Raw genomic sequence first — 11,346 nt, 5'->3', positions numbered from 1 at the left:
ACAGTAGTACAGCCTAGCGCATTTCACACAGGCTGTTAGTTTCACTTTCGCCAGAAAGTCGTGTATTGCCTAAGGTTGAAAATAAATTATGTTTATAGTGAATGCCCCTATAAATGGTCTTATTTTTATGATTTAGTTTTAATCCAAATGATGCATGTGCTAAGTGAGTGAACATCAAAGATCACACAACAGAAGTGCGCACGCGGGCTCTCTCTCTCTGTCTCTCTCTCTCAGGCTCCCTACCGTTAAGTAACTTGTGCATTGTTTTACTTACTTGTTTTTTACATATCCGACAGAACTACAAACTTTCCACGAGTACGAGTACAGGAGCTCAGTTTCGGGCCCGATACCGGTACATCCCGAATTATAACACATTTAAATAACTATTTTCTATTTGAATGCATATACAGTGGGTACGGAAAGTATTCAGACCCCCTTAAATTTTTCACTCTTTGTTATATTGCAGCCATTTGCTAAAATCATTTAAGTAAATTTTTTCCCTCATTAATGTACACACAGCACCCCATATTGACAGAAAAACACAGAATTGTTGACATTTTTGCAGATTTATTAAAAAAAGAAAAACTGAAATATCACATGGTCCTAAGTATTCAGACCCTTTGCTCAGTATTTAGTAGAAGCACCCTTTTGATCTAATACAGCCATGAGTCTTTTTGGGAAAGATGCAACAAGTTGTTCACCCCTGCATTTGGGGATCCTCTGCCAATGTATGTATGTATGTCTGTATGCATGTATAATATTACAATTCATAAGTTAAGCACATTACTAACCAGCAATTTCTTAATACCACACTGCAATGTGTAAAAACAAATACAATTATAAAAAAAGATATAAACTATAATATAAAAACTAATTATAAAGAACATTTGTAAAGTACCATTTAAAGTATGCAGCATTTTTTTATGATTTTGTATTGCTCTTACAGCAAAACACCTTAAATATCTTCAAGCATTATCCATTTCTCTCTCTATCTTGTCTTTCAAAAATAGCCTTTTCCAAAAACAGTTCAATAAAAAGGGTCAGAAAGAGGGTGGAAAACTGAAAATTAAGTTTTTGATGGAAGAAACCTCGACATAACATATTATGAGTGGATTTGAGGAAGAAAAGAATAATAATTAAATACGACAAAGCGTAGGAGTCCTATTAGTTTAAAAGCCACTTCATTCATCTTCGTTAATTTGCAGCCATCTGAAAGCAGGAAGAACATTTCCAGCAGATTCCACATGAGCAAACACTGCGAATAGCAACCAGCCGCACGCAAAGCCTTTGCACTTTGAAAGTGTGACTGGGGCTATTCCGCATTTCCTTGCGTTCAGCTTGATTTTCATTTGCAAGTCTTTCCTGCAGCTGTAATTAGGTCTGGCCTACATAACTCAGCAGAAACACAACACAGCGCATGTTCAAGACAAACTCCCCTCTTTCTCTCTCTCCGTCTCACCTTATGAAGAAAACACTGGCGAGGCTAAGACTGAAGAGGTAAAACTGGGGTCTACAGTTTTTCAGAGTTTATTTTCCTTGTTGTGTAAAGACACAGTAAACACAGTTAGCCTGGAGTGAGAGATTAGCGCCTCGCGGTTCTGCTAATGCAGTTCGATAGCTAATATTTATGTTTACTGAACATCTTATCTGAGCCTTTGTGTTTGAACAGGACTCATAATGACAGACAATACCGGCATCACATACACACAACAGAATATCAATGCCGTGAGGTCAAGATAACACCGGTTTAGTCCAGCTTATCATTTACTCACCTAACTATTAACTTCATAATCAAAACCGATAGTATAAAGTGCTGAAGAAAGACTGTTGTTATTAAACTATTATTATACTGATACCTAAAAACAGAGAAGATAAAATGAGGTGAAGGACAAACAACAAGTCAGTTCTTATTATATTAATATTTAAAGAGTAATTGAGGATTACACGAGTGATTTGGGTGATGGACAGATGAAATTCATGAATGAAAGTGCTGGCAGAAAAAGCCTAAGTAATTCAGAGCCAGAAATGTTTCTTCTACACACGCAGCCAAATCTGAATGAAAGTGCCAGTAAATGCTGGCTTCAAATGAGACCAAACCAGCAGCCATTCACATCCGAAATGAGTGACATGCAGATATCGTGTCCTGCTGTGCGATCTGAAGGGAGGAATAATAGCTCACTCACTCATTCAGCATGTGTAAGCCTGCCATTACTCCTGATGAAGGATCCTGTTTTTACTAGAAGATAACAGACTCCTGCTGTGTAGTGCTCGTGCAGGAATTACACATCATTTAGTGGCTCTGCAGTGGAGTCCTTCAATCACCTGATCACATCTGAGACCCAATCTGCACTTCAGAAACGTGTCAAAGAGACAGGATGAACTGAAGACGACCTGACGCCAGAGAAAAAACCTCCACACTGCATACAGTACAGCCCGTCCGATCTCACTCAGACTGGAAGGGGGAAAAGTAGAAAATAAACAATGAATAGATGGACAGAAAAGAAAAAGAATCAAAGAAAAAAGGATGGCTGGATGGATAGACAAAAGATGGATGGAAGAATAAAGGAAAATGGATGAAAGGAATAAAGAATGAGAAATTAATGGAAACAAAAAAGAAAGAAAAATGGTTGGAAGCAAAAAAAGAGCAATGAATTGATGGAAGGAAAATAAAAATAAATTGAGAATGAAAGCAAAATGGATGGATGGATGGTAAGAAAAACAGATGAATGGATGAAAAGGAAAACAATAAATGGGTCGATGGAAGGATGGATGGGAGGAAGGTAAGAAAAGTAATAAATGGATGGATGATAGATGGATGAGAGGAAGGTAAGAAAAGTAATAAATGGATGGATAGATGGAAAGAAAACAATAAATGGATGGATGGATGGATGGATGAGAGGAAGGTAAGAAAAGTGATAAATGGATGGATAGATGGAAAGAAAACAATAAATGGATGGATGGATGGATGGATGGGAGGAAGGTAAGAAAAGTAATAAATGGATGGATGGAAAGAAAAAAAATGAATGATGGATGGAAAGAAAAAAAATGAATGGATGGATGGATAGAAAGAATAACAATGGGTGGATGGATGGATAGATTGATGGGAGCAAGCTAAGAGAAATAAATGGATGGTGGAGAGAAAGAAAAACAATAAAAGGATGGATGGGAGGAAGGAAGTAAGGAAGGAAAAAACAAATGGAAAGATGGTTAGATGTAAGGAAATTACAAACAGATGGATGGATGCATGGAAAGAAGGAAGGAAAGAAAAACAGATCAATGGAAGAAAATAATAAATGGAAAGATTGGAAGAAAAAGATGGATGAAAGAAGGAAGGAAGGAAAACAATAGAAGGATGGATGGATGAAACTGAAAGGATGTACAGTGGGGCAAAAAAGTATTTAGTCAGCCACCAATTGTGCAAGTTCTCCCACTTAAAAAGATGAGAGAGGCCTGTAATTTTAGCTCTCAGTGACATGAACATCATGAATTAATAGTGATATGATGGAAAAGGCTTTTAATTTAGACCATGTGCTGGTTTAAGTTCAGATGATAGGCCTCTCTCTCTCTCTCTCTGAGCGGACGGGAATCCTGCAGCCGATTCACTCTCCTCTCAGCAGAGAGAGACAAAGGCTGCATCCTCTAAGGTTCATCTCATCTGTGTTGTGCTCCTCAACCCGTTGCCATGGAAACTGTTTTCTTAAGGAGGTCCATCAAATAAAAGTCAGAGAGAAAGAATGAGATCTTGCTCCAAAGTTTCCCTGACTTCAGCTCCAGAGATTCCGCAAGGTCAGTCTGTTCCATACAGCAGTCTGCGCAACACCAGCAAATAATCAAGCACACATAACATGTCCAGACACCACTGAAGATCTGGGAGTGGTCAACACCTTGGATAGTCAATCAGAAAACCAATTAAAGCACCTGTGATCAAGACAGAAAATATGGCTGCATGCAAATTCGCATACTACTAGTGCACACTTACAGTATGTACTTCAATAGTGATTGAAAAGGTTTCAATTTTGAAGTCGGTACATTTTTTAAACGTTTTTGAAAGAAGTCTCTTCTGCTCAAAAAGGCTGCCTTTATTTGATCAAATACACAAGTTAAAACAATAAAAAAGTGAAATATTATTACTATTTAAAATAGTTGTTTTCTATTTGAATACATTTTAAAATGTGATTTATTTCTGTGATCAAAGCTGAATTTTCAGCATCATTACTCCAGTCTTCAGTGTCACATGATCTTCAGAAATCATTCTAATATGCTGATTTGCTGCTCAAGAAACGTTTCTGATTGTTATCAGTGTTGAAAATTGTTCAGCTTAATATTTTTGTGGAAACAGTGATACATTTTATGTTTTCAGGATTCTTTGATGAACAAAAACTTTAAAAGAACAGCATTTATCTGAAATAGAAATATTTATAAATGTCTTTACTGACACTTCTGGTTCATTTAATGCATCCTTGCTGAATAACACTCCACTATGCTACATTTAAATGGAGAAAATTATTTGAAAAAGTTTGTTTAAAATTACAGTTTTGATCTTTATTCTTGACACTTTAGAACTTAAAATCCAAACACGATAGTCACAAAACTGTCACACACTCACTTGAACGCAATTAAAACATTGCATCGCATGATAGCAACAGCAAAAAATTGCAGAAACGGCTGCAAAACACATATAAATGACCTCCGCTGGTGATAAACGCACAGCTGCAGAGCAAAAACTGGCACTGTAGGCATCACTTACAGCCACAATTTGGCTGCAGCACTTCTTTGCTGTCAATCGAACACCTTGCAGAGCAAACGGCGCATGTCAATTAATGTTGTGGCTTTTATGGTCAGAAGTTGGACATCGAGTATTAAAATCCCAAACCAGACTTTGAATGGAATGCAGCATCAGCCCAAAAAGCAAATATTCTGCACGCACACTTCAAATGCAATGCAAATGCAATCTGGGTTGTTTCAGAATACTGTTTTCAAGATGCAAAAGCAGGGAAAAAAGAAAGACTGGATGTAAAAATCGTGTGCCTGGCTGAACATCTTTCACATCTAATGGCTTCGTATTCCTGCTTCAGGTCGAGTCAGTTTTATTACAGCACTGGAGCGTGTTCATTTACAGCTAAATCACACTAATTAAATAATGGCGCTGTCAGTTACAAATGGAGCCGCTAAGACAGAATCCCTGTCTGCATTATGGAAGACATGCTGCTCCTGAAGAGACACCAGCAGGAGCCTGGAAACATCTGGAGCAGCAGCAGGAAAAAGCCCTCGCAGGAGAAATGCAGCGCTGCAAGAACAATAGTAAACTGAAAGGGATAGCTCAGCCAAAAATGAAAAACTGTGGTCCTTTGTGATACATAAAATGCAAGTCAGTGGCTACCTCCACCTTGAGAGTCAAAGCAGCATATCAAGGAACACAAAATGAATACCTTGTGGCTCCTGACAATATATTGAGGTCTTAAGAAGCGAAACAATCGGTCTGTGTGTGAAACTGATCATTATTTTCAACATTATTACCAGTAATCCAGGGCCTCAGGCAAATGGGTTGGAGTGATGTCCAGTTCGCGAACTAATTATTTTGAACAGATTATTTTCAGTGAACTTAATGAACTAGTTCACCAGATCGGACTGAAGTGTCTAAAACAGTTTGCGGCTCAATCAACACAGACCTACAAGTTACTCAATCAAAACTGACTTCCAGACACCTGATAGTCACTATGAAGAACTGAAGAAACAGTTCGACTCGGACCGAAGACCGATGAGCCGCCGATATGCACAAGTGTGAACTGAGAGCTTGAATGAAGGGGCGAAATGTAAGTTTTTATGGTTTTTCATGGTATACACTCTTAAAAATAAAGGTGCTTCACGATGCCATAGAAGAACCTTTTTGTCTAAATGGTTCCATAAAGAACCTTTAACATCTGAAGAACCTTTCTGTTTCACAAAAGCTTCTTTGTGGCGAAAGAAGGTTCTTCAGATTATAAAAAGGTAAGAAAGAGATGGTTCTTTAAAGAAACTTTGACTAAATGGTTCTTTGCAGAACCAAAAATGGTTCTTCTATGGCATCGCTTGAAGAACCTTTTGAAGCACCTTTATTTTTAAGAGTGTATGTAAAAAGATGAGCTGATGAAGACTAGTTTAGTCACTTTATATGCATTAGATCATGTAAAATATCCATGTTTCACGTCATTAATGGGTGCTTTATTAATCGTACTTTATCAATATTAATAACTGCACATCATTACATAATTGCACGATTACATAATCTAGTGAATCAGTTTTTTGAACCAGTTTATTGAAACAAACTGTCCAAAAAAACAGTTTGCGGAAAATAATCAGATTTCCCCATTTGACTGAGGCTCTGGATTCCAGGTAATAATGTTGTAAATAATGTTCAGTTTCTTGCACAGACCGATTGTTTAGTTCATAAGACCTTAATATATTGTCAGGAGCCATGGGTATTCATTTTGAGTTGCCTGCTATGCTTTTTTGACTCTCAAAGTGGCAGAAGCTGCTGACTTGCATTTTATGAATCACCAAGTCCCACGGGTTCAGCTAAAAATCTTCTTTACTGTTCTGAGGTTGAGTAAATTTACAGCAAATTTGAATTTTTGGGTGAATTATCCCCTTAAGGGGCAGCAAAAACGGCCTTGAAAATCATAACGGTACTAACATATGACTGGCACATTTACGCATTTGCACTGTTGAAGATTAATGCTTTGCTACTAAAAACAAATTCTCATTGAATAAATATAATAGATTGAAAAATGATGGAAAAATGGTCATGAACAAATAAATGATGCCTGTTTTGGTGCAAGAAAGCATTACTAGTACTATAACTGGACTTCAGGGGGGGGGGAGTCCAGTTATAGTACTAGTAATGCTTTCTAGTAATGCAACATTTGGAATGGACGTTTGGTGTTTATACAGCAGCATCTTCTGTTTGTATCAACCAAAAAAATTATAATCTAGATGGAACATAGATACGCATCTACAGAAACTTCAGACTAACTCATTTGTGAGGAATCAGAGCTTGTGTATCTGCGTGACTGCATGTGATTGTGAGTCTTGTGAGAGTTCATCAAGTCCAGCCAGAAATGCTCCAGAGTCCTTTAGACATCGGCATGTGTGTGAGTTGGTGTTCGGCTTAATGAAGTTTATTACCACACACACACACAAAGCGATTCAACACACTGTCAGCTATAATGGAGTGTAATCTGTGTACTTACTGGCAGCATTTCAACTTGATTACAGCTACAGCTCAGAGAAAGTTAGTGCTTTTATTAGCAAACCTGTGGATGTCTTTTTTCTAATGTACTGTTGTTCAGAATAACATAAAATAAAAATTAATACATTAAAATAGAATAAATTAATTCAGAAATAAAATAAAAATAATTAAAATAAAATAACATTTCAAAAGTCATTTTTTAGTTCTCTACAGACACAAGGCTGTAAGAGAATGAAAGAGGTGCGGACACTCGCTCGCAACATAGACAGACAGCGAGAGGAATGATGTCTGGCATGAGAACAGATCTCAGCAGCTCGTGCTTTTAGGTCTTAATTAAACCAGCAGGGATGCGGTTTGTTGAAGGACAGAAGAGCTGAGAGAGATTCTCATGTATCCCGTCCGAATCTGCAGTCTTCAAGTGGACGTGCTGATGGTCATTATTACATCAAAAAAACTACATACACTCACATATAACACTACTAGCTTATTATTGACTGATCTATAAAACTAATTTCATTAGCACATGCTTTTATCTAAAGTGACTTACAGAACACTTAATATAAGCACAATAACTTGCAGTCGTAAAATGTGTACTCAAGTGCACAACAGTGATGGATCAAATATCCAGTGTTATTTTCGTATGACAAATACTATTACAGTTTTTTTAATATCGAGTAATTTATTATTTTTTTTATTTTTAATATATTTATATTTTTCATTTTTAAGTCTTTAATTTTAATTTGTTATATTTTTAGTAATTTTGTTGTGTGTTTTGGCCATCTTTATTAGATTTATTTATGTCTATATAACTTTTTTCTTCATTTTAATTTCAGGTTTTTTTTCCAAGTTAAACTAAATAAAAATGAGAAATGTTGCCTTGGCAATTAGATGAAAAATATGCGTTAACATTTCAAGTAACTTTTTTTATGTTAACTATAATAACACTGAAGAGGCTGAATAAGACATCTTCCCAAGGTTCCCTCTGCTTTAACCAATCATTTGAACCAATCTGTGAACCAGTTTAACCAACTAATGGGAAAGACCAGACAATTCATCACGAATCACTGACTTCCAAGCTAGTTTTAATTTACACAAGAACAATATCTAGCTAATTAAACATTTCAGAGTTTTCATGAATTTCAAGATAGGTTTGTAAAACACTTGAAGTTTCTTAAAATTTCTAGGTTCTCCATGAAAGTGGAAACCCTGAGCTTCAACCACTACATCACCACACCCAGATAGAATCTGCCGACTCGTGTCCATTTTCTATGCTGATTTTGAGGAAAAAACCAGCAGAATGAATTTAAACATGGTCAAAACGATTAAAGGGGTCATATGACGTTGCTAAAAAAAAACATTATTTTTGTGAATTTGGTGTAATGCAATGTGTTTGTGCAGTTTAAGGTTAAAAAAACACATTATTTTCCACATACTGTACATTATTGTTGCTCCTCTATGCCCCGCCTTTCTGAAACGCATCGATTTTTACAAAGCACATCGTTCTGAAAAGCGAGGTGTGCCCTGGCTGGCCAGCTATCTAGTGCGTTGTGATTGGCTGAATACCTCAAGCGTGTGACGGAAATGTTACGCCCCTTACCATACTGTGATGCCGTGTCCCAGCACGACGAGACAAAACCCATTACAAATGAGGCATTTGTTGCATCCAGGGGACATGATTACGGATTTTAATGACTTACTGTCTTTTTACGTGTTGCGTTTATGCATATCGCATCATATGACCCCTTTAAGTGGAGAGTATTGCATGCTGAAAGAACAATCGAATTAGCCAAACGATTTAATAAACAAAGGGCCGCTGTAGCGGTGCTGACAGGTACGAGTGTTGAGAGTATAAAACTCTGAGCGTTTCTGGAGTGTGTCTCAGGAGTAGGGCTGGGTATCGAGTTCGATACTTTTTAGGCACCGACCAAATCGATCAGTGTTTGACATCTGCGAGAGCGATGCGAAAACGTACGGAGCAGTCTGATCGTGGTATCTTACTATAGCCTAATACACCGATCTGCACAGTCGGTCCGCGACTGTGACACTCAGAGATGTGGCTCACATGTGAGTATTTAGTGTGAATGCGTCCCAGCCCCCGTAGCTGTAAGGCTACATTTGTACATTACTTTTGTTTTCAAATGAAAACGATCCTCGTCATAATGACGTTTCCACTGCGTTTCAAGCTGGCTTTCCACTATCTCCGACAAGTGACAGACCGGTCATTCATTTCCAATGGAGAGTAGCGCGGGAGCTGTGTAGAGTTCCAATCATATGAAGATGTCCGTTCATACTACACGACCGAAAGTGCGTGTTATGTGACCATTCATGCACACTGTAGCATCATGCTACATAAGACCAGGGTTTAAATTGGGCCGGGGGCCGTCTGGGGCTGAGCCCCGGCACTTATAGACTCCAGGGCTTGACATTAACTCATTAACGCTAGACAAGTAACATCATTAAAACATCAGAAACCAAAAATAACTATGTAAACACAGATTAGTGGGGAGAGAATAAATCATTTGCACAAAAAAACAAAACACACACACACACACACACACACACACACACACATACACATATACACATATATATAAGCTCGATACCATAGAGCCCCCCTCACACACACATAACAAATCTCAATTTAACCCCTGCATAAGACAATAAATAAGATTTATATTCCGCTTTTACTCAAAACTTACTTTAAACCACCATCAAGTTTTTGTAATAACTTCCGATTGCCGTGTGTGTTTTGGCCATGTATTGTTGATGAAATTAAATATATTATAACCTCTGAGTCAGAGCAGCGATCATGGAAGAGAGTACACAGGCAGACAGCGCTGGAAGCTGCTAATGCTCATCAGTAAATCAGTGGAAAATAAATAGAAATGACGATTCTGTCTGAGCTAGGTGATTCTGTCACACGCACTAGTGTAAATGTAGCTAACAGATGTGTAAACTCAAGACTATTTGAGCTTTATTAAAACTATTTGCACTGATTTTTTGTTTGTTACATTTTGTTCCTTTGTGCAGTGGCTTTGAGTCTGTATAAACATCAACAAGCTGAAAAATAAAACCAAAGTTTTTTTTTTAGATAATGTAATCTTGTTCAAATAGATTTCATAAAATTGGTATCGAAAAAAGTATCGTTCAGGAACTGGTATCGAAGTCAAGGTATCGGTATCGAAAATTTTTGAACGATACCCAGCCCTACTCAGGAGATGGAAGTTCAAAGCTGTTTGTTCGGGAAACTGAATTCAGACACTGAGGTTCACACGTTTAATTTCAATCATGATGGTTGGACAAAACCTGTGGAATAAGGGCTGATGAATCCTGTGGGTTACACAAAGGGTGAAAATAAAAGGCTCTCTCTATATACATGTGTGCGTACGTACTGTATAACAGAGCAAAAGAACCATAAACCTGAAGAAAATAATGACTCTACATGCTGATTCAACCAAATCCATGCAAAGCACCCTGGAGGAGGCCATGCGGTGGTGTGGCCTTACTAGCAGCTATGAGGGCAAAAAAAACTAAAGACAATGATAAACAGAAAATACTGGGAAAAGAAGAAGAACTGCATGGATGCCTGGAGGTCTGAAATGCAAAAGATGGATGCCGTAATGGGGTCCAACGCTGCTTTGACCACAACGTTCTATAAAATGTCTTCTGTTTTCAAGGAGAAATACAATAGTCATGCAGGTTTGGAAAGACGTGAGGATGAGTAAATTTTCTCAAGGAGATCTTGCTTAAATGTCTCAAACAAAACTCTAGCTTTGAATCTATTTCATAAACTTTCTCAAATACCAGTTCGTCCTCTGAAGCAACTTTGTTTCCCAGTAGACTGATAAAACCTTTTCTTTTGCGGTGACGGGGTGCAAGTCTATCTGAAATACTGAAATAATGTGGTGACGTGATGTGGAACTATAATGTGAGCTTGGAACTACTTCAGTCATTTGATGGCAGAAATATAATCATCTTAGAATGTCTGACAGCCAATCAGAATCAAGCATTCAACATCTCCATGCCATGATGTCATGCCACAACTGATACACAATCAGAGTTTTATTATATATACAAATTTATATATATATATATATATATATATATATATATATATA

At 37.4% G+C, this 11,346-nt stretch overlaps 1 protein-coding gene across 1 annotated transcript in view; it reads right to left on the bottom strand.

Moving 5' to 3' along the window:
- The window catches only part of dock1 (dedicator of cytokinesis 1), a 270,237-nt gene that overhangs the window by 109,245 nt on the left and 149,646 nt on the right, over window positions 1-11,346 (bottom strand). The window lies entirely within an intron of this gene.

Source organism: Sinocyclocheilus grahami, unplaced genomic scaffold (genome assembly GCF_001515645.1).
Source record: "Sinocyclocheilus grahami isolate Dianchi unplaced genomic scaffold, SAMN03320097.WGS_v1.1 scaffold369.1, whole genome shotgun sequence".
NCBI lineage: Eukaryota > Metazoa > Chordata > Actinopteri > Cypriniformes > Cyprinidae > Sinocyclocheilus > Sinocyclocheilus grahami.
This window is presented reverse-complemented; position numbering and strand designations above follow the sequence as displayed.